Source organism: Lissotriton vulgaris, chromosome 3_1, assembly GCF_964263255.1.
Source record: "Lissotriton vulgaris chromosome 3_1, aLisVul1.2, whole genome shotgun sequence".
In the NCBI taxonomy this organism is placed as follows: Eukaryota; Metazoa; Chordata; class Amphibia; order Caudata; family Salamandridae; genus Lissotriton; species Lissotriton vulgaris.
In genome coordinates this window covers 1,775,611,591-1,775,636,313 of record NC_141689.1, presented here as the reverse complement: position 1 = coordinate 1,775,636,313, position 24,723 = coordinate 1,775,611,591, and positions in this window count along the sequence as shown.

Genomic DNA, 24,723 nt, shown 5'->3' with positions numbered 1-24,723 from the left:
AACAATCTACTCTACACTAGTGCACTCTACACCACACTACTTCACTCTGTACCACTCTACTCTACGCAACTGCATGCTACACAACTCTACTCTGCATCACTCTACACTGCGCAACTGCGCTCTTTGCCAATACTTTAAACAACTTCACTCTACCCTGTACCACTCCAGTCTACCCTGCAACAATCTGCTCTATGCCACTCAACTCTACTCTGAAACAATCTTGTTTATGCCACTGCACTCTACGTCACTCTACTTCAATCTGCGCCAGTCCACCCTACGCCACTGCACTCTATGCTGTGCTGCTGCACACCACTCTACTCTACTCTGCACCGCAACACTCTACACCACATCACTCTACGCCACTCTATCTAAACCACTGCACTCTACACCCATGCACTCAACACCACTTTACTCAAAACCAATGCACTCTACGACACTGCACTCTATGCCAACTACTCTGCACCACTGTACTCTATGCCACTATACTCTACTCTGCAACACCCTTTGCCACTGCACTCTATGCGACTCTATACCATTGCACTCTATGTCACTGCACTCTACACAAATCTTTTCTACTCTGCACCACTGTAATCTGCGCCACTGCTCTCTGCACCATTCTACTCTGTTCCACTCTACTCTGCACCACCCTACTTTACACCACTGCTCTCTACAACACTCTACTCTGCAAAGCTGCACTCTCCACCCCTGCATGCTACACCACTGCACCACTCAACCCTATTCTAAAACAATGTACTCTATGCAGCTGACTCTACACCACTGCACTAAACCCAACTGCAATCTGCTCTACACCACTCTACGCCACTCTACTTTAAGTCACTGCACTCTATACCAAAGCACTCTACACCATTTTACTCAAAACCAATGAACTCTAAGTCACCATACTATATGCCAATCTACTCTGCACCACTGTACTTTATGCCACTTCACTCTAGGCCACTCTGTGACACTACACGTTGCAATACTCCACTCTAGTGCGTTCTACTGCAGTCAACTCTACTCCACTTTGCCACTCTACTTCAATCTATGCTACTCCACTCTACAACACTTTACTCCTGTCTATGCCACTCTACAACACTACTTCACTCTACGCAACTCCCTCTTTGTCACTCCATGCCCCTTTACTCCACTCTATTCTGCTAAATACCACTTCACTCTATGCCACTCAGCTCTATGAAACCCTATGTCACTCCACTCTATTCTGCACCGCTTGACTTTACAGCACTCTACTCCACTCTATGCCATTCCACTCTCCTACACTACTCCACTCTATGCCAATCCACTCTACACTACTGTAATGGCAGAGTTTTTGGCTCTATTTAGCAGTGATATAGATCTTAGTCTTGCTCACATCTAGGATAGGTATTCTTAGCTTGTGTTGGCCCTTTTAAGCCCTTTCTTCCAGACCTAGAAGAGGATAGCTGCTTAATATGATGATAGATCCTTTATTCTTGACTCTAACCTGTCTATTGCCTATTGGCTTTGACATACTTGACACATTGGTATGGTTTATGTAGGTATTCTGGCAGAGCTAAGGGGCATTTCATCCCTTTCAGGCCTACAGGCCTAGAACTAGAGGGACTCCATCTTGATGGAGCTGAGAGGCTTTTCAGGGTAAAGGTAAAGTTTATAGTTAAGGCTGTTGTGTGCTAGAGGAAAATCCAGTTAGGACTGCTTCTTATCCGAGGAATGTGTTTTTCTCTTGGGCCCAGACGTAACATGCAGATGCGCACAACGGTTGCGTGGAAGCCTGGGAGCTGGCACAGGAATTCGGTAGGAGACAGCCCTGTGTTGGAAATTTCCATGAGGGGAGGGGAATCCATATTAGCGAGCTGCAGGAAAGGAGGAGTGTTCATTCCAGCTTGTGTGCAGAACAGCTTGGAGCTCAGAACAGCTTGGAGCTCAGAACAGCTGGGAGCTCAGTTCAGCTTGGAGCTCAGTTCAGCTTGGAGAGAGAGAGAGGATGTCTGCTGGAGCTGCAGAATAGAGTGCAGTTCTTGAATGGAGAAAGAAGGCAGACGATTGCTGAAGATGAGGAGAGAGAGAGCAGTGCAGAGAGCATCAAAGAAGGCTGTCAGCTGGAGCAACTGAACCAGAGGCGTGGTGATGTGGTGAAGGAGGGAGAGACAGAGAGAGAGCCCTAATCCCACCAGAGGCAGAGAGAGCCCTGATCCCACCAGAGTCAGAGAGAGAGAAATCTTCCTTCTAATAGGTGAGGTAGTCTGAACCAAGTCCCCTTTACATGTACACCTTAATCTTGTTCTTATTCCCTAGGCTATTGTATGTCTAATCTTTTCCCTTTATAAATTGTATGTCTAATCCTTTTCTTTCAGCGGGGTGTTAAAGTTACTGCTAGTTATAGAGACCCCATAGTTTTGTGTATGTGTACTTTATTATTGTTACAATAAATGACCCCATTTTAATTAGTGAATTAGTGTGCATGAGTTTTTTTATGATAAAGCTATCTTAGCTTCTAGCCAGTTGCCGTTGAGCCACTGATGGATCAGAAGGGAGTAGGAGCGCTTAAATCAAGGAATAACTCAATCACATAGTGTGTATATCTGCCCTGGGGTAGATTAGTCTGGGTCTGAGTGGCCGCGAGACTATAAGGTAATCAGTGAGTATTCTTAGTATCCCTATAGATTTAGTGGTGTTTCTAATAATATGAGCTTGTATATTGCAAGTTCCCCATCCTCAGGTAGGTACCCAGGTGCCTGGATAGATGGTCCTGAGGAGGGATGTGGTTACGTTCTGGCTGGGTTGGAGGGCCCCCTAGGGGCTGATCCCATCTAATCAGAAAACCCGACCATTACATCTGGCGTCTACGAACAGTTTACGAAGCCTGTGTGCCTGGCCATGTGCTTAGATTGTTTCCCATGTGTTGTGGGGGAGTGCCCTGAGCGCCAGACATTACATCTGGCGTCTACGAACAGTTTACGAAGCCTGTGTGCCTGGCCATGTGCTTAGATTGTTTCCCATGTGTTGTGTGGGAGTGCCCTGAGCGCCAGACATTACATCTGGCGTCTACGAACAGTTTACGAAGCCTGTGTGCCTGGCCATGTGCTTAGAGAGTTTCCCATGTGTTGTGAGGGAGTGCCCTGAGCGCCGGTTCCATCTGGCGTACCCTTGCAGTTTATGTAGCCTGTGTGACCTATGGGCTTGAACAGTTGCAGCGTGAGGAGATTGCATTACATCATGGCATTTGGTTTATTCAGGGTGGAAGGAATGGTTTTCATCTTGGTGTTTAAACTGTCAGGGTTGAAGGATGGCATTAAATGAGGGAGCCAGTTACATCTTTGTGGTGGTCCAATTGTATAAATGTGTCTAAAAAATGCTTTTAAATTGTCCATTAAATTGCTTGCTGCATCTGCTTATGCTGTGCAATGTGAAATGTGTTCATTGTAATATGATTTGTGGAGTTCTTTGCATATAGCTCCTTGTAAATATGGCTTGTGAATAGCGCCATGTTGATGTGGCTTATGAGGTGCATGTTCTTATGTTGAATTGCTGTGTTCCTTGTGCATTGCGCCTTGGATATATTGTTTGTGAAGAGCTTGTCTTGTAAATATGGCTTGTGAATAGCGCCATGTGGTCATGGCTTGGACAGGGCATGTTATCATTACGTTTGGCAGGAGAGAGCTGGATCTCTCTCGGGTGCTTGGGGATAACGTTTTGAAAATGTGTGTATGTGTTATCTGTAAACGTGAAGAGATGTGCTCATGACTTTCCCATGTATCCATGGACATTGGGGAATGATTGTGCTTGAGCTGCCAAAGGGTTAATATCTTGAATTGTGATGGCAGTCTTTATTTTTAACATATGGTTTGATTTTGACTTTTATTGATTCCTGGGTCTGCCTATGTGCTTTGTCAGCTTCTTGACGGAAAGGTAACATCTTGTGCTTTGCGAAGGGTTCTGTTCATTTCACATTCTTTTTGAAGTGCGTCTACGAATTTGTGTGGGTTTGCCTTGGAACAGATGACTTCATGTGTCTGACTCTTAGGGGTCGGTAAGTTATAAATCAACTAGTCGGATTGAGATAAGGGTTTGCACGGAGAGAGTAAATGTACTTCTTAATATGCATCCACAGACGTGTGGAGAATTATTTTTGAATGCATGATTTCAAATCTGTGAAATGTTAAAAAGATGGCCCAGTTAGAGTGCACGCTACGGGGCTGTTTTCATTAATTATTTCTTTGAGGGTTTTCCATCTAGAAAGGAATGTGCTGGCCGATGTTTTGCAATGATCACAGGTTGAGAATAATCAATCTTGCCCGACAGTGCATGGTAACATGTGCTTTTAATTAGTGAAAGGCAACCGTGTGCTTTTAAAATAAATGTGTTCTCATTATTATTTTCCCAAATGCAAGCTGAACCTTTTTTCAAATGTGGATATTTTAATATGCAAATGTAAGTTAATCCACTCAGTTAGAAAATTAATGGCTGTTTGATAATATATGGATTTGGCCCTTTTATTAGGTTGGATTAAATAGCTTGCATGTTTAATTACGCTGTAATGCAAAATTACATGGTGTCCCTGGTTGAACAAAATACAATGGTGAAATGTGTCTGCATTTTATGTTGTTTTAAAATTATTTCTCTTTCAACAGCTGACAATATATGTTTTTAATACCTTGCACGATAAACATGCTGCCTGATAGATATATGTGCAGAGAAATATTAAACCCAATAGTCCATGTTAATTCGGTTTTTTTTAAATGCAGACTGTATAATCTTGTGTGCAGAAGTAAGTTGCCCCTTTCTAAATAAGTGCCCATGTTTCAATTATCTTGCCTTTTAGCTGCATTAGTTAGACAAAAGTCTTTTTAGAAAGTGGAGCTTTTAAGTAGCAGTACATTGTAACAGAATTGTTTTTTTTTTTAAAAATGCTAGCTTTCGTTAGTTAGAAAATCAAGCCTGGGAACAGTTTCCAAAGGAATTTGTTTGTCGACCTTGGCAGACCAGCTGGTTTGTGAAGACAGGTTTTTTCCTCTGCAGGCTCCGAACACGGCCCTGTCTCGTTATGATTGGCCATAATCCAATTTTGTTCTGCGGACGGAATGTTTATGTAAGGGTGGGGTGAACTCGCTCTTCTTGGCTGTCGACGCAGGCAGCTTCATTGCCTGCTGATAAGGGATTCTTGCAGACTCTTGGCCCTTGGAGTTAGTTAGATACAGTAGGCCTGGGCGGGCTTCCCTGATCAGGGAAAGGGAGGCTTGCAGCGCCCTGCTCCTGCTATGAGATCATCATTTGGCAGTGATTCAAATTACTTCACACTGTAGCCTGGCTCCTGCGTATTCTGAAGGGAGGGGCTGTCTCACAGAGGATTAGGGTATGTTAGGCCCTTCTGGATTTACTTAAAAATTAGATTTTGCTAATGTTTTTAATTAATTAGGATATTTTCTTTTCAATAATGAAAGGCACCCGGGGTGCTTTTTAAATAGAAAATGTTATCATGCAAGATTAATGATACTTTTTTCTTGTCCTAGGATTGCTGGGTTGTGGTGTTGGTGTGTGGGTCGCCCCCCCCCCCCCCACTTCCTTTCTTATTTTAGTTTTTTACTTTCATGTTTTTATGTTAGTTTGTTATTTTTGGAAGATGGAACGAGACCAGACCAGACCGGATTGGTGGTGGATGGCCGCATCGGAGGAAGTGTCCGGATACCGAAGATGCCGGGTGGTGACCTACACTGATGTCCCAAAATTGACATTGGACTTTTTTTTTTTTTTTTAAATAACAATTATACTTTTTTTTAATTTGTGACAGACTCCATCATCATAAATTTCCTGCAAAAGGATTTGGTTCTGTAATTCCTTGGCCTGCATTATTCCCATGTTTTTCAATCACTACAAGCAGGCCCCACTTTTAAAAAAAAACATGTCACCTATTATAGTTTTCCTGTTTTCTTCAAAACAGTTTTTGCCAATGAAGGACTTTTTTTTTGAATGGTGGTGCACACATGTGTTCCACAGTGTGATGTAAACTGAATGTTAGCTGTTTTAGGGTTAGTGCTACACCAGCTATCTTATAGTAATGGGGTTGTCTTCATTTTTTACTGTTATTACAATTTCACCTTAATTGATCAAAGGGTGGTTACCCTAGACTTTAGATTGTCCTGGGAGGTGTGTCTTTTAGTATGATTATGTATTAATGTTTGCCCAGACCTTGAAAATAATTTGTCATGTCTATTTCTCAGATTTCACTAAAATGTTTCCTTACATTGACCATAGTAGGTAGGCCTCATTTAGGCCCATTGTTATTTTCATCCCACAAACAAGCCCCTACACCAATAGATTTCATGAGTCATCATAGTAGGTAGGCCTCATTTAGGCCCTTTGTTGTTTTTTCATTAGAAGTTGAAACACATTTAGTTCTTAAGTTGTCCGAAGTAGGTAGGCCCCATTTAGGCCCCTTGCTGTTTTCATTCAACACTTACGTCCCTACATCACTAGATTTCACCAGTTATCACTAGAAGTTGAGGCACATTTAGTTTGAGGATGCTTTGGTTAGTTTCTGTTGTTATCAGATCCAATCTTAGATATGTTTCAGCATTCAAGTCAAGGGTGCTTTGATTTGTTTTCAGTTGGTTGTTAGATTGATATTCCCTACAATCGAGTTTCAGGTAGAATTTCCTTAAGTTGTCATTCTTTTTAGAGAGTTTTTTAGTTTTTGATTTGTTGATAGATTGTGTTGATGTTTGTTTATATGGATGTTGTTGTGTATAGATGTTCGCAAGATAAGGATCTAAGGGTGGAATGTAATGGCAGAGTTTTTGGCTCTATTTAGCAGTGATATAGATCTTAGTCTTGCTCACATCTAGGATAGGTATTCTTAGCTTGTGTTGGCCCTTTTAAGCCCTTTCTTCCAGACCTAGAAGAGGATAGCTGCTTAATATGATGATAGATCCTTTATTCTTGACTCTAACCTGTCTATTGCCTATTGGCTTTGACATACTTGACACATTGGTATGGTTTATGTAGGTATTCTGGCAGAGCTAAGGGGCATTTCATCCCTTTCAGGCCTACAGGCCTAGAACTAGAGGGACTCCATCTTGATGGAGCTGAGAGGCTTTTCAGGGTAAAGGTAAAGTTTATAGTTAAGGCTGTTGTGTGCTAGAGGAAAATCCAGTTAGGACTGCTTCTTATCCGAGGAATGTGTTTTTCTCTTGGGCCCAGACGTAACATGCAGATGCGCACTGCGGTTGCGTGGAAGCCTGGGAGCTGGCACAGGAATTCGGTAGGAGACAGCCCTGTGTTGGAAATTTCCATGAGGGGAGGGGAATCCATATTAGCGAGCTGCAGGAAAGGAGGAGTGTTCATTCCAGCTTGTGTGCAGAACAGCTTGGAGCTCAGAACAGCTTGGAGCTCAGAACAGCTGGGAGCTCAGTTCAGCTTGGAGCTCAGTTCAGCTTGAAGAGAGAGAGAGGATGTCTGCTGGAGCTGCAGAATAGAGTGCAGTTCTTGAATGGAGAAAGAAGGCAGACGATTGCTGAAGATGAGGAGAGAGAGAGCAGTGCAGAGAGCATCAAAGAAGGCTGTCAGCTGGAGCAACTGAACCAGAGGCGTGGTGATGTGGTGAAGGAGGGAGAGACAGAGAGAGAGCCCTAATCCCACCAGAGGCAGAGAGAGCCCTGATCCCACCAGAGTCAGAGAGAGAGAAATCTTCCTTCTAATAGGTGAGGTAGTCTGAACCAAGTCCCCTTTACATGTACACCTTAATCTTGTTCTTATTCCCTAGGCTATTGTATGTCTAATCTTTTCCCTTTATAAATTGTATGTCTAATCCTTTTCTTTCAGCGGGGTGTTAAAGTTACTGCTAGTTATAGAGACCCCATAGTTTTGTGTATGTGTACTTTATTATTGTTACAATAAATGACCCCATTTTAATTAGTGAATTAGTGTGCATGAGTTTTTTTATGATAAAGCTATCTTAGCTTCTAGCCAGTTGCCGTTGAGCCACTGATGGATCAGAAGGGAGTAGGAGCGCTTAAATCAAGGAATAACTCAATCACATAGTGTGTATATCTTTGTCCCCATACAGTGAGGGTAATCCCCTTTCCTAGTAGTATTACTGTTTGAACAGATGCTACCCCTGATCAGGTAAGTAATAGTGAGGGAGAGAGGAGACCTGCAACTAAGGGACCAAGTTAGTACACCCTCCCATAATCCTGTAAACAGCGTCTTCTGTTCCAAAGCATAGGTAACCTTTTTCTCCTAGTCAGATGTTACAGCCAGAACAGATGCTGCCCCTGATCCGGTAAGTCTGAATAAATAGAGAGAACAGGGAGCCCTTAAGCTAGGGAATTGTTGACACTAAGTAATTCGGCTATCCCATAATATTATTGTAGTAGCAGACCCTTAGTGAAGAGACATATATCTGAAGGTGTTCATAGGAATGTGGTCGTCGTTGATATACAGCGTTAGTGAGAGCGCTGGGGTGGATGACCAGCGTGGATACCCACAGGATTGTGGCTTGTGTAAGTGAGAGCGCCAGGGGGGATACTGGCGTGTAGGTTTGCCAGATTGTAAACCGTTTGGAAAACTAGAGCATTGGGTTCTGCAGGCCCATGTGTAGACGCACCGGATTGTGTGTCATATCTGCCCTGGGGTAGATTAGTCTGGGGCTGAGTGGCCGCGAGACTATAAGGTAATCAGTGAGTATTCTTAGTATCCCTATAGATTTAGTGGTGTTTCTAATAATATGAGCTTGTATATTGCGAGTTCCCCATCCTCAGGTAGGTACCCAGGTGCCTGGATAGATGGTCCTGAGGAGGGATGTGGTTACGTTCTGGCTGGGTTGGAGGGGCCCCTAGGGGCTGATCCCATCTAATCAGAAAACCCGACCATTACAACTACTCTATTCTACAACGCTCCACTCCACTGTACTCAACACCCTCTACGCCACTCCACTCTGCTCTACACCACTTCACAAAACTCTATTCCACTCCACTCTGCAACACTTTACTCCACTCTGACACTCTACTCCACTCAACTCTACTCCACTCTACGTCCTCACACTCTATGACACTCTACTCACTTCACAACACTCCGCAAAACTTTACACCACTCCACGCCACTCTATGACACACCACTTCACTCCACTCCATGACAAATAACTCTACTCTACGCCACTCCACAACGCTCTATAACACTCCACTCTACTTCACTCTGACAGTCTACTCCATTCAAATCTACTCCACTCTACACCCTCCCACTCTACAACACTCGACTCACTCCACAACACTGCATGACACTCTACTTCACTCCACTCCATGTCACTCAACTCTACTCTACACCTCTTTAAGCCACTCCATAACACTCCACTCTACTTCCCTTTATGACACTCCACTCCACTCTTCTTTACCCCACTAGCCTTTAGCCATGCTGAACAGCCGCCTCACTGGTGTACAACATGTCTAAAACATATTGGTAAAGCCAGTAGCTCTTGCTAATACTGTAGGCTAACCATCCATAGTCTGGCAACATACGTCAAACTAGGCCGGACCAAAACAGCTTGTTGGAGTGGAGTTTTAGTACCATAAATGTCCCTAATCTACTCCTCTTCTATTATCTCAAAAGAAATGGCCAATCAATCAATCAGGGATTTGTAAAGTGCACTACTCACCCGTGAGGGTCTCAAGGCACTGGGGGGGGGGGGGGGGGGGGACAATTCAGGCAGCTCCATATAATCTGCGAGCAGGTTTTTTAGTATTCAGAAATCTGGCGCTCAACTTATCACGGTAAGTCTTTATAGTGTCGTAGTTTAGAGTTAGGTGCTTCTTGGCAGAGGAAAACCTTAACCTCTGTACGAGAAGAGGATCAGGGACCTCTCTCTACAGCAATTGAACAGAAATCCAGAGCACACTAAGTGTATCAAATCAAATTTCAATCTTCAAATGGTCATGCCAATGGGATAGATCAAACCAAGCATAAGTTTTTCAAAAGGTTTTATTAGTCAACAGTGTTCTTATTCTCAGAATCACTGTGCCTGTCACTCTAGCCTACACGTGTTTCATCACAGCATGTGGCTGTGAATCTTCAGGGCTGATCTTAATGATCGAGGCGAGTTATCGGGGAACCGGTGATGGAAACTGGAGCTGCACCAAGCTCAACCCACGGCCAACAAACGGCCTTTAATACTGTTGCTGTGTAACAATACACGTTACCCCTTGTCTGACAAATCGGAAACCGAACATCATCGGTACCGCTTTCGTTTTAACAAAAAACACCCGATTAGGACCGGGTTGGAATTATCACCGGTTCCCCGATAACTCGCCTCGATCATTAAGATCAGCCCTGAAGATTCACAGCCACATGCTGTGATGAAACACGTGTAGGCTAGAGTGACAGGCACAGTGATTCTGAGAATAAGAACACTGTTGACTAATAAAACCTTTTGAAAAACGTATGCTTGGTTTGATCTATCCCATTGGCATGACCATTTGAAGATTGAAATTTGATTTGATACACTTAGTGTGCTCTGGATTTCTGTTCAATTCAGGCAGCTCCGACTCATCCGAAGAGCCAGGTCTTGAGGCTCTTCCTGGAGGCTTGCAGTGTGGGGGTTTGTCTGATGCTGAGTGGAAGTTCGTTCCAGGTCTTGCCCGCGATATAGGAGAAGGCTCTTCTTCCCGTTCTGGCTCTGCGTATGCGAGGGATTTCATGCAGGGCAAGGTTGGCGGAGCAGAGGTTTTTCTTGGGGGCATAGAAGGAGATTCTTTCATTGAGCTATTGGAGTTCAGTGTTGTGGAGGGATTTGTAGGCGTGTATGAGCAGCTTGAAAGTCACTCTCTTGTTGACAGGGAGTCAGTGGAGGTCTCGTAGGTGCTGGGTGATGTGGTCTTATCGTGGGATGCTGAGGAAGAGTCTGGTTGCGGCGTTCTGGATGGTCTGGAGTTTGTGGAGTAGAGATTTGTTGATTCCGGTGTAGAGGGCGTTTCCGTAGTCCAGTCTGCTGGTTATGAGTGCGTAGGTGACGGTCTTTCTGGATTCAGGGGGGATCCATCTGAAGGTCTTGTGGAGGGTGATGAAGCACGTGGAAGATACGCCGTTGGTCCATCGGTTCATGAGGAACATAGGTTGAAGTGTTATTGTTGTTTGTGCTCTTTGACAACAGTTACATACTACAATAGTCTGGAAATTTACGCGAGAAGATTTCTAAGTGCGTCTTTAGACTCGCACCAGGAGTTGTTTGCCGAACCTTATGAATACTTTAAATAAATAGTTATAAATGATTTTTTTAGGCGAAACGGAAAACCTTGCCTTTACTACATTAGAAAACAGAATACCTACATGAGTTGCATTTTCATTTCCACCATAAAGTTTTTATCTTTTGATACGGTTCTGGTGACAGGCCTGGTGTAGTGCTCAGATACCAAAAAGGCATTAAATAGCTAGACCACCAGTCACCAGGATTTCAGTTTTTTTGGAGGGAGCACAAGTCATCTTCAGAGAGTTACAGTTCATCCAGTCATCCCTTGCTCAAATAACAAGACTCTGCATCACTCCCAACTTTAAAACATTGATGGGGAGACATTTGCAGTCAAAAAGGGGGATACTCATAAGAATCCCCTGGATTGAATAGATTTTTAAGGAGGACAGAGAAGAAAAACACCTTTACTGACAATTCTACATGTCTGAAGAGTGATTTCTCTTATAAAATAGGGGCAGCTGGGTGGTATGTTTGAAATGAAATGAAAAGTGAGTCTTATACAGCGCGACTGTCTCTCCTAACGGAGTCTCCTGGCGCTGAAAATGACAAAGATCAGTTACATGGAATAGGACCTAGATTAGGTCTAAACAGCAGGCAGCAGATATCCCAAAGATCCAAGTCTTTAATGCCTTTCTGAACTGCCCCTCCCATTCAATTACTCTAAGTTCCTTTGGCATACAGCTCTAGGTCTTTGCTCCCAGTACAGTAGCTGATTTCCCACTCTAGTTACTAATTTGAAGCCCGGCACTTCACTTTGAGAAAGCATACAGCACTGGATCTTAGTGTTCTTGCTGTAATATATGGCTTAAATCTTGCTGAAAGATATATTGGGCCCACGTGATGATGTGCTCCAAAAGTCATCAGTAGTAGTTTGTACAAAATTCTTTTATGAACTGGAGGCCAGTGGAGGGTCTTCAAGGCGGCCGAGGCCGACGACCTGCGCGGAAGCCCTAGGACCAGTCTGGCTGCAGCGTGCTGGACTACCTGTAGTCTCATTAGGATAGTTTTATTAATTCCGAGGAGGCTATTACAGTAGTCCAGCCGCGATTTTATTAGAGCCACTGTCAGTGTTTTCTTGGCGGCTAATGGAATCAGATTGAAGAACTTTCTTAAAGTTTTTATAAGCCCAAAGCAGGTCCCAGTTGTCTTCAGGACATGGGGCTTAAAGCGCCCAGATTTTTTGCTACCTGCACTGTCAATGGGGGGGTTGTAGTGTCATCTGGCCACCAGTCCTTTGGTTGAAAACAATTACTTTTACCGATAGGTAAGATCTCAGTTTTATCGGTGTTACAGCAAAGATGATTATCGTTCATCCATTTTATAACTGCTGTAAAAACAAGATTTAAAGTTTTCTTCAGCATCAGTAGAATTCTTATCCAGGGACAGGATTAACTGAGTGTCATCTGCGTATATGTGGTTTCTATCCCATAGGTCGAAATTACCGGGATAAGAGGGGCCATATATATGTTGAACAAAAATGGACTGAGTGAAGCCCCCTGTGGAACACCAGTGGACACGGTCCGTGCAGGTGAAACAAAAGATCCCAGCGAGATCACCTGCTTGCTATTTGCGTCCTAGGTTAGTTTTGCATTTGTTTTTTCGACACAGGCAGCCTGATTCATGAAGCAAAATTGCGCTTGCAATAGCTGCGAAAATGCTATCGTGGGCGCAATTCCCATAATCGGAATTCACCATGGAATTTGCGAATTCGCAAACACAGATTTGCGATTTCGCAGAAATATTCGCAGAATCCCGGCCGGAGACCATTAGCGAATCGGAAATAGCGAGATTTCACGGATTCTGCGAAAATAATTGCGAAATCGCACATTACTCGCAATCGGTATACATGAAAACTCGCAAATAGCGAAAAAACCCAAAATCGCATTTTGCGAGGCGCAATTTAAGGACAACCCAAAGCAGGTGGTAACCATCAAACCCATATAAAAATGTTTTTGGAAAAACCGTTGGCCAATCAGTAACTGGTGCAGGTCTGACCAAACACACTTAAGGAGAAGCAGCATCAGCAGAAGGAGTTTCACAATGCCAGGAATGTACATGGTGGTCAGGCAGCGAAGGCTACAGCGAGCAGCAAGGAGGAGACGCAGAATCCAGGAAAGGATATTCCGCCAGCGGGTCACCCTGCTGGGCCAAACCAGAGAGCAAATCTAGGCAAAGTACCGTCTGAATGGGGCTATGATCATCAAGCTAATACAGGACCTTGACCCCCTGATGCAGCACCCAACAAGGCGGACCTATGCCGTCCCAACACATACCAAGGTATTGTGTAGCCTGCACCTCCTGGCCTCTGGGACCTTCCAGGGGATAGTTGCGGCAGCTGGGGGGATATCCCAGCCCCAGCATGAGGAATGGGACCCCCTCAAAAGGATAGTTTGCGACCAAGGAACAGAGGGGAAGAGAGAAATTTGTTCTAGAAAGTTGTTCCTTCAGTGGTCATATATATCTATTGGCAATATACATCAGATAATTTTGAGAAAGGTGACAGACTTATATAAACATGTTTATTTTGTCATAGTTTTTATTTTCATTTACTTAAGTTTTTTTCATTTCAATTTCTCATATACAAATTACATAATTCATCATAAATACATTTTACAGACTCGAAAAAAAATTTTGGTTTTTAAAACACACATTATTGATAACACACCAGAAATACAAGAAAGAATTATTTATACACAAAAGAAATTGATTTTTAAGAAGGCCACCTGATATTTAAATACACAACTCAATTTACAAACATACACACATGCATACCACAATTACACTACCATACGTAGTTTCTCTCCCCTTTTTTCCCCTTTTGGTAGTGTAATTGTGGTATGCATGTGTGTATGTTTGTAAATTGAGTTGTGTATTTAAATATCAGGTGGCCTTCTTAAAAATCAATTTCTTTTGTGTATAAATAATTCTTTCTTGTATTTCTGGTGTGTTATCAATAATGTGTGTTTTAAAAACCAAAAAAAATTTTCGAGTCTGTAAAATGTATTTATGATGAATTATGTAATTTGTATATGAGAAATTGAAATGAAAAAAACTTAAGTAAATGAAAATAAAAACTATGACAAAATAAACATGTTTATATAAGTCTGTCACCTTTCTCAAAATTATCTGATGTATATTGCCAATAGATATATATGACCACTGAAGGAACAACTTTCTAGAACAAATTTCTAGGGATATCCCAGCCCACCATGTCCCGCTGCCTACGTAGTTTCCTTGACGCAATGCTGACCCAGCTACATCACCACATCAAATTTCCCACCAGCCAACAGGAATTGGATGAGACCAAGCTACAATTCTACAATGTCGCCCGTTTCCCACACGTGATAGGATGCATTGACTGTACCCACGTCCACATCTGCCCACCTGCTGCAACGGAGTACATGTACCGCAATCGCAAGTCCTACCACTCCCTCAACATCCAGATGGTCTGCAATGCAAAGACATACTTCACGGACATAGTGGCCCAGTACCCGGGGAGTACACATGACTCATTCATATTCCGGCACAGCGGCCTCCACACACGACTGGTCAGGGGAGACTTCGGGGAAGGACACCTACTTGGTAAGTACACTTTGCCCACAATGTCACATTGCGATTAAGTAGCTGCGCTGCACAGGCACTCACCCTCTGCTCCTCTCATTCAGGTGACAGTGGCTACGCCCTGCGTGAATACCTCCTCACCCCATACCTCAACCCTGCTACACCACAGCAACGGCGTTACAACGTATCACATATACGCACAAGGAATTGCACAGAGAGAACTTTTGGCCTACTGAAGAGCAGATTCCGCATACTTCACAAGACAGGTGGGGCCATGTACTACAGTCCTGAAGTGTGCTGCCGCATTGTGGCTGTGTGTGCTATCCTACACAACATTGCTACCAAGTGCCGGATACCTGTCGACATCTCTGGCAGTGAATCGGAAGGGGAAGACCGGCCACCTGCACATGCGCGCCATGCACGCGGGGAGAACCCAGCTGAAGGCCACAGACGTCGCAACCACATCACACTGAACAGTTTCTAGTGCACCCTCTACCCTCACCCCACAAATCACATTTGCATGCAAAATGTAATAATGACACAACGCCAATGTGTGAAGCAAAAATAAATATTATTGTTTCATTCACAATAATGGTACCAGTTTCAATCTTGCAATTGCTAACAGTATTCCAGCATACTGCTGTGTCCAATACACAGGCCAGGCTTATGCGCAGCCTGTGCCTGTACAAGTACTATGAAGTCATGTGCGCCTCCTGCGCGAACCACCCAAGCGCCTCTGCGGCTCTTCCTCATCCAAGGCACGTGTTCCTGCAGTGGGCCTGGTGCTGCGTCTGAGTGCCCCTACGTGTGAGGCAGAGTGGCTGCTCACACTCGATGTCCCCTCACTGGCATCATCACCCCCAACAGTGGCAGGTAGAGGAGGGTGCAGTGCTGTCACGGCAGTGGTCAGGTGCTCAAGGACCCTGGCCACATCCTCGCAGCACTGGATGAGCTGCTGCTGCTGCGCAAGGGACCGGCGCGATAACTGTGAGGTGGCATTGCCTATTACATAATTGGACCTGGTGTAGGCCGTCAGCCGGGTCAATAGCTGACGGTGGCGGCGGTGGGCTGCGTTGCACTGCGATGTCATTGCAGCAGTGTTGGCCTCCATGGCAGCAGTCATGCGGGCCATTCCCTCCCCCACACCTGCCATGGCTGCCGTCATGCGGTCCATCCGGTCCCCCACTCCGGCCACATTGCGGCCAATGTTGTACAGCTGAAGCTGTATGGCACCTTGCCGGCGTGCTTGCAGCTGATGTATACGGAGCATGCGTCGTTCCACGCTCATTCTCGCCAGCCGCTGTCCATTCCCCCTCCTGGTGATAGCTGCATTGGTCTGCAGGTGAGACCTGCCACGCCTGCCCTGCTGGCCTGACACAGTGGGTGGTCGCTGTGTTGCCGCTGTCGCGGGCCCTGATGTTGAAGCACCAGCTGCTGGTGGTGTCACGGTGGGCGTTGCTGGTGCGGCAGGGGCTGGAGGCACACTGGTAGTGGGCCTGGCTGCGGCAGTAGTTGCAGCAGCAGAGGCTGGGGGCACACTAGTAGTGGGCCTGGCTGCGGGAGTAGTTGCAGCGGCAGAGGCTGGGGGCACACTAGTAGTGGGCCTGGCTGCGGGAGTGGTTGCTGCGCCAGACGCAGGAGGCACACTGGTGGTGGACCTGGCTGCAGGAGTAGTTGCTGCGGCAGGGGCTGGAGGCTGTGTATGTGGCGGCACCTCCTCCTCATCCTGTGCCTCCTCATCTATTTGCAGCCTCTCGCTGTCGCTGCTGTCTGCGCCACCTGTGAGGGGAAGTGGACGTTCATTAGTTGCATGTATCTGTCACAAGTGCAGTTGCTACATGCATGCTGGGTGACATTACCTGACTGCCTATGGCTTTGCGTACTTTGGAACCTGTCTGGCTGCATTGTGGTACTTCTACATTGTGGCCACACTACATGTCCCACAATGCTTTAGGGCATTACCTGATGTGCAACGATGGCATGACTATGGAACATTATGGGAGGCTATATGGTCATGGCCATTCATAGGGGACAGGGTCGCAGTCGCATGCCACTTACCTTGGATGTCTTGGGTGGGGCGGGATGAGTCCAGACGAGTCACTCCGATGCACGCCTCAGTCTCCAGCGTGTCTTCTACTTGGTCCTCCAAGGGGGTGTTTGGAGGGACTGTGGGTCCTCCCCCTCCAGTGCCCAGGGACTCTCCAAGCCTCTCAGCGACCTTCTCTTTGGCACGACTTCGGAGGTCGTACCAGCGCTTCTTGAGTTCGTCCAGTGACCTATCGGCCACACCCACACCACGTGGACGCTATACCCTGCCAGATCCTGCGTTTTTCCTGCTCTGGCACCCTCCTAGAGTCCTTCCCAAACAGTTTGGAGTGGTTGGCAACCACCCCTTCTATTAAGTGCTCCAGCTCCTGCTCGGAGAACTTTAACTTTCTCTTCCGCCCTGTGGTGTTGCTGGGCCCAGGAACTGCATCCTCAGACATTGCTGCAGTGTAGACTCACAGTAGAAATCCAAGCAGAATTGCAGGAGCTCTCCCAGTTGCTGATTCGAGGTCTGCCTCACTGTGGTGAATGGGGGTGGGAACTGGCTGCTTCCTGGTTGTGATGTCATCACTGTGCTCGAAATGCGACTTCCCGTTTTCCCGATCTCGCGATTTTGCGATCTCGCTTTTTGCGATCTCGCAATTAGCGATATCGCTATTTGCGATATCGCAATTCCGACACGGCTGTAGCCGGAAATTGCGATTTTTCTGCGATTATCGATAATCGCAAACGGCTTTTGCGCCCGCGTGCGAATCGCTTTTTTTATCGCAAAACATCATGAATTCCGTTCTGCGATTTCTCAATTGCGATTCGCAGTTAATCGCTAATTGAGAATCGCAGATTCCGGATTTCATGAATCAGGCTGAGGGTGCCCAATTTCAACTTTTCCTTTGCTCTGCTTTTCAGTTCTTGCCTACTAGACAATACAACTCTTTGGTTCCGAAAACCTATTGTGAAATTGCTGTGGAATTATATCCACCCATTACTTACCATTGGTTGGCTTTATTGTCAATGCATTTGCTTCCTTCTTAATTAATGGCTTGCTTCCACTTCTTGTGTTTTTCTTACCCCCTGGAGCACAACCTTTTACGACCTTTTTGGTTGGCTGATATGTATCCTTCCACTGCTCACGTTTAGGGAACTACTTTCTTTCTGTTTCATTCAGCACTCCAAGAGAGTGCATATGTTTTCTAGCTCTCTTCCTTGTCTGCTGCTTCCTCGCGTTAAATATCCTCGTCACCCATTCTGTGTTGCTTCCCGCCCCACCCAGCTGGTCTATTAAAGCCCAGAAACAAAGTTATTTTTGTTTGATTATGGTCGAATAGAAGAGTTTAAGGGTTATTTTTGATGTGTTTCCACATATTGATTTAAAGTGCAAGCTTTAGCACACAAAAGGCTTTTATCCCACTAAGGGAAGAGTCATCTACTGCGCGTCTGCTGGCATCTGAGGCACAATTTATTTATTTATTTATTTAAACACTTATAAAGCGCAACGAAGGCCTAGATGGCCATAAATCTGCTCCCTGGGCATCTGCAGAGGACCAACTGGCCTTTGGAAAGTAAATTAGGCCTGGTCAAGCATTTTCTTCATCTTCTGACACTCCATATTCTTTTTAAAATTCTGTTCCGATTGAAAAGTATTTGAAAAATAAACGGTATCATTTGTAAAGATCAAATACGTTGAATTCAATGTTCAATTTTCTAAGCTATATAATTTCTTTGCTTTTCGTCAGTATTTTGAAAAAAAAATGTTTTACTTTGTCAAACAATATTTTTTAGGGACAAACATGGCCAACACTAACAACTTGGCACGCACGTTATAAAAGTGAGACCTATTGCTTTGCTAATGCTCTTTGATTTTCTTGAGACTGCTCTGCACAGTAACTTGTTTGTGGGAGTATAGAACCGGCGGTGAAAGAGAAACGTCAGAGCAGCACGAGCCTTGTCTTAAACTTGAGGCCGGCACGGCGCGAGGCTATGAGACATGGCTGCAGGAATGTGTCACAGATGATTAGAAGGGAGCTGCCTGCCTCTCCATGGCAGAGAACCACTGGAGTGCACGCGCTGAAGGCGGGAGCCGTCCCTCTCAGCAATTGCCTTCTGCCGGTCCTGCCAGATGATATTTCTGCTATTACTTGTCAAGAGCCCTTTCACCGTCGCCAAGACTGGGTCTTACGTCTTGTGAAGGCGCAGCTTCCTCTCTCCATTCCTCTCCGTCCACCGCCCTTCCGCCCCCGCCTGGCCTAAGGGAAAACTAGAAATAATCGACTCTTCGTGCAGCCCCCGGGGCCAGAGCCGGAATCCTGTAATTAAAATAATGATAATCGTCTGGCATAATAAAATTAGTTAGTGGATGAAATTCTTCAGGCTGACGTGACGCACGAGAGGATAAGAGGGAAGCCAGATCCAAGCGCTCTAATCTTTCTATTTTGTGGCAAATTGTATTAAGTCCACATAAAAACTGAAGTGAGAACATATGAGGCAATCAAACATTACAGAAAAATGTGAATTATGCAGCTTGACAACAAATGCCTATGGGGGGGGGGGGTAATAAAGTTATTCATATAGTAAATAAAAAGTTTATATGGCTCAGGACAAAGTGCATATATAATATGGGATACTCTGTTGCCTCATCACATGTATCTCTGAGGAGCATACCACAGGCCCCAGCAGCCTTTGCAGCGCAGAGGTAGTCCCATTTATCATAAAACCTAAGAACAGGGCCACTGGAATTATGTGATTCTGTGGCCACTGCTTTTTAGCATAGTTAGAGATGTGAAGCTTTTTCCACATAATCCATCTTCTGCTGCATAATCTGCAAATTTTAACATTTTTTTTCTTTTTTAGCTCATACGGATCAAAAGTTACTGAAAATAAAATATGGCAACTGTGTTTTTATGCATTTGGAAGGCCCTTCACAAAGATTAACTGGTTCAAATATGTACCGCATTATGCCGCATAATTTGCCTTTTCTTGCAACATAATTTAGTCAACCCCGCCACAAAATTTGATGCTCCCCTGCTGCATAATTCCAGTGGCGCTGGCTATGAATATTTTTGAGGCATAGGAGCCTGAGAGCCCCTCATATTCTGCAGGAGGGCAGCATCATTTGGCAATACGCTACTGCTACCTCTGTAAAGTGTTAGAAGAGGTATAAATATAAAAAGTAGCAAGTGCCAGATGTTTGATGCAGTTTCCGACACATGCTGGGGAGCAAGTTTTTCACTCTTACACCCTAAGGATTACCTTGATGACACTGTAGTGTCATAGTGAGGTGGTGCTGGCTGGGGCAGCTTGCTTGTTCGTGGGATGCTTAGGGGCATGCTCTGTAGATTAAGAGGTCCATTGGGAGCTTCCTTTGATTTTTTAAGGATATGTGAAGGCTACTGCATGTATTACCTTTTCCCTGCACCTTAGTCGGTGTCTGCTTCATCTGCTCATGACAGTCTTTCTTGGTACCAGCGCCGGGTCGCCCCTTTGCTGGGGCAGCTGTAGCGCTTTATAAGTCACAATAACATAACATAACATAACATTACATTCTGAAGTCGAGTAATCAGTTCTGAGGTTCAGTGGCTGCCAGCTGTCTACGGAGGGCGCTTGGAACATAGAGGTCTACCTCTCTTATTCTGTGGCAGCGATCTTCAAGGGTGGGTATTTTGGTACTGCACACCAGCAGCAGTATTGGTAGTCCATACCATCAGCTGGTGTGATTTATTAATGTCTTCAAGTTCAGATGTCTGTGGTGGAGGTGCAGTGTGAGGTATCACATACTGCGCTACAGAACTGATATGGGTTTCAAGGTTTCAGTGTCAGTAATGCCAGTGTTTAATTTGTAAAAGAAAGAGTGCCAGTTCCGAAGCCCGTGTCTCATGCAATTAAATGTAGGTGCACCCAGTACCAAGACTGCGTGATCTTGAATCACCTCAGGCCTCTTTAATCCACTAACAGCCACTGATGGCCCTTTATCTCACTCTTGCCGGTCCCTGCTTTCTCCCTTAGTGCCAGCTTTTCCCTCTTTCTCTTTCCTTTCGCTCCCGCTTGTGTTTTTAGGTCTCGGTCTATTCCATTCTGCAGGAATGAATAGGACGAGTCTATAGCAGTGAAACCAAGAGTTAAACTAAGCTCTCCCAAAGCGGATTTCCACGAGTGCATGTGCTCTCGTGCACAAGCTTTTGTCCGAGCCGCCTGCCTCCAAGAGCTTCACAGCAAAGCCATCTGTTGCTTCCCCAGCGCACTCCGCCTCACTTCTCCTCCCCCTAATTAACATCCTTGTTTATGCGGCTCGTCAAGCACCGCCCTTTAACACACGGGCCTTTACTTCTGCTCGGCGATATGCAACTCTGTTGGTTGCTTTCCATTCCCCAGTTTGCCACCACACTGTAGCAGGGCTCCGTATCTCTCCACTTTGGATGGGTGTACTTTCACAGCCCTGTGCAACCTAACGTGCAATTCATGATATAATTCACAGTGCTGTATGTACATCAGAGTGCACTGCACACTCTTTATTTTACAACACTTAATTTCATGTACGTCACTAGTATTTCTGGGTATTCCCCCTCCCGCTTCACATTTGGAGCCCTTCCCCTACCCTCCGAGAACAAACGCAGCATTGCCCTCCCCCAACCCCTCCTTTTACGTGTGGTTCGAGTGATGCAGAAAGAGGCACGGCCCCCGCTCAGACCCGTTGCTTTCACAGCGCTCAGCCGCCTACTGAGATGAGCTTCGTGGCCTCTCTTGTTTGTATTAATGTTTGGTGGGTGCTTGCGTGTTTGTTTGAATAGTTAATAATTAGGGTTGTGAATGGATGTGTGTGTGTGTGTGTACGCATGCATGAATGCATGGTTGTGAGTCTGTATGTGTGTCCCATCAGCCCCTTCCCTGCTAACTTACAAGCCACCACAGCTGAACAATGTCAAACAACGTGATTTGCAATTATTAAAGATGGCTGCAGTAATAGTCTTAAAGAATTCTTGGACCGATCGCTAAATAACCTGCATCTTGAAAACCTCTGAGCATTGCCATCTTCATATAATGTCTTTAAAAAGCTAGTGAACTCCGCAACAGCTAAAATCTCTTTCTTAAAGGACACAGAAGAGTTCGCCAAAAAAAAGTTTGCCCAAAAAAAGTCAAGCCTGGGCGGTCATCAACAGCTGCTCCAAATTGTCACGGGGATCGTATCTAGCCTGCACCTACCAGCACTAACTGAAACCTAAACTACTGCAGCATCGCCTGGGCTGCCCCCATCCTTAGTGGAAAAACCAACATGGATATACACCGGGAATGGAGGGTGCCGCCTATTCGGGGAAAGCAAAGAGAATCTTCTACACTTAACCTGCATTTGCTCTGAGTTGGCTATAGAGAGGAGGCGTCTCCTCAAGCCTTTATTTCAAAGCAAAGGAATCTGCACATGTAGGCATGCCATGATACTCTGTTGAGGCCCAGACGACCCCATATCATCCTGTCACTATATGAAATTCTTAAACAAATTGGAACAAAAACTGCCCAAGCAGGTAAATCTCTGGATCATGGAACAGTGATTCTATTGATTAAACGAGTCCTGGCTACCTCCTCACTCTTGCTTAAATCATGGACTTTTTTGTAGCCTCGGTGAACATATCCTTATTTTCCAAACTTTCATCCTGTTTGGTGTCTCCCGGGTCTCTGGGAAAGCTCTAATAAAAGCATGAAAGCCAGGCTGCTAGCAGGATTATCAGCCTAATTTCAATCTCCATGCTATCCTGGCCGTGGACTATTGGCCCCCAGGGCAAAGTGGCAGCTGGTTCCTATCCACAGTGCCATAACGTCATTACCTGCTGAATCTTAGCCTCCCTCCCACAGGCTTCCCCAGCGCTGGACTCACTTCTCGTCGCCCCTAATTGCTTTTTTTCACGGCCGCCAGGCCTTGAGCTACATCAAAGGGTTCGTTTCCCCGCCCCCTGCTTTACGTACGCTTCTCAGGCCACCAGCCTGCCCAATATATATTTTTTTTAAGATAGCCTCCTCTGGGTCTCGTTTAAACTTGTTAATAAATTCAGTTTTTCACTTTCACACTCACTACACGGTCTCTATGTTTTTAATTTTCTGTAGTGCGGTTAATTTTAATTGTGCTGACGCTCCAATCCCTTTTTCACTCTCAAGACGTACAATAGCGAGGCAACCCGGGAATGCTGTGCATATCTGGCGGAGTGAGGGACCATCTGGTAGAGAATAAATGTGTTGGCCTAAGCTGTCAACAAACCACATCGTCGGACCAGTCTGGGGGACTTCCAATGACACAATCCCACAGCAAGGGCTTAATCTACCTCTATTCTCCCTGGAATAGGTCTCAATCACTAGTGCATGAAAGCCATTACTTCCCTCTCTGTAGCACCCAATACATGTTCCTGTAGTGGATTACGTGGTCAATTTAGTGCACGTGATTATTTTATCCCTTGGTTGAGGCAGCATCATGCCCCAGCCGGCTTTGCTTTGCATACTGGGCTATGACAGCCACGCGCATTAGCACAACTACTTCCTGTAGGTGACTAAATCCTGTTCACCTGATAAGCTCCGACCTCTGGCCCATCCGATGTCACCAATGACATCCATGAACCGGGCGACAGAGTAGGCACCAACTGGACAGCATTGAAGCGATAAGCCAGGAACTTGAAAAGGTGCTTAAATGAAAAATTAAATTATCCTGCTATGGGAGAAATTTGCTGACCCAGCGACAGATCCAGATGAAATAATATTGGAATCCACAATGTCTGAGAATCTGAGAATCTGAGGAGGTGGATGATTATTCCCAATTGTTTGCAAACCTGTTTTGCTGTCCTTAATAAGGATTCAACTTTTGAAATGCCCATTATTAGAGAGCAAGACCAACAGACAGCTCTTTTCCGAGTTGCGCATTCACCCGTGGACACGTCTGAACATTCGTGTTATAGTGTTCCATCTTTTTCCAATTTATAATGACTTCCATATCCTGTGAATGCGGTAGGAGAACCGGGTGACCCTCCGGAGCACACCAGGGATTTTACCCCACAAAACTTATCAACCGGACCAAATGTTGAAACATAAATTGTACAAAATGAAGAATTTTACAGAACAGATAATTTTGTAAATAGCCTTGAAAAAGCCCTGGCGCAACTCGCCATAGGGGCGAAACACGTGTCGGCTGTTCACGCTTTTTATCCACACTAATAAAGCAACGTTTCTACAAAACAAGGACTCCTTTGATTGCATTAAAAAATACAGGATTGAGCCTAAGGACACTACGATGTAATGCCTAACACACTCATCATCCCCTTCAAATACTGTACTGCCCGGAAACTCAATAGGTCCAGAGTTTTCTTGAGTGTGTTATCACTTTCAAAATCCTGTGAAAACTGATGTGGACTTGGACTCCTTTGTGGACCACCCCTCTCCTGTAGAAAACTTCCATATCCTGTGTTGGCTGCAAACCCGGAAACGACATGACACACATGCAGCATTCATGTGACACGTGAAAAATACATAAAAAGCACGACTTATGCTTGGCATGTTAGATATCTCCCACCCGTATTCACCCTGTCAGGTACCGAGGGCTTCATTCCTGTCCCTCCCACTCGCTCACTCCCCTGCTCCGCCACCCCCCACCCCCATACGCCTCCCCCCCCCCCCACACAGCAATGCCGAGAGATTCTTTTGCTTTAAAGGGAAAACTAAAACGAAACAAGGTTTTAAAGTGTCCTTCACTTTCTGCAACAATTAATCCCAAATAATGTTCTTTTCTTACCATGCATTGTCAACCTTTTTAAGAGCTATGTTATCTATTAGGTTTTAGTGTGTAATAACTACTTTTTAGTAATGTTACCGTAAATGAGTCAAAACGTCACAAAATATATTTTGTAGACTTTCTCCCACAA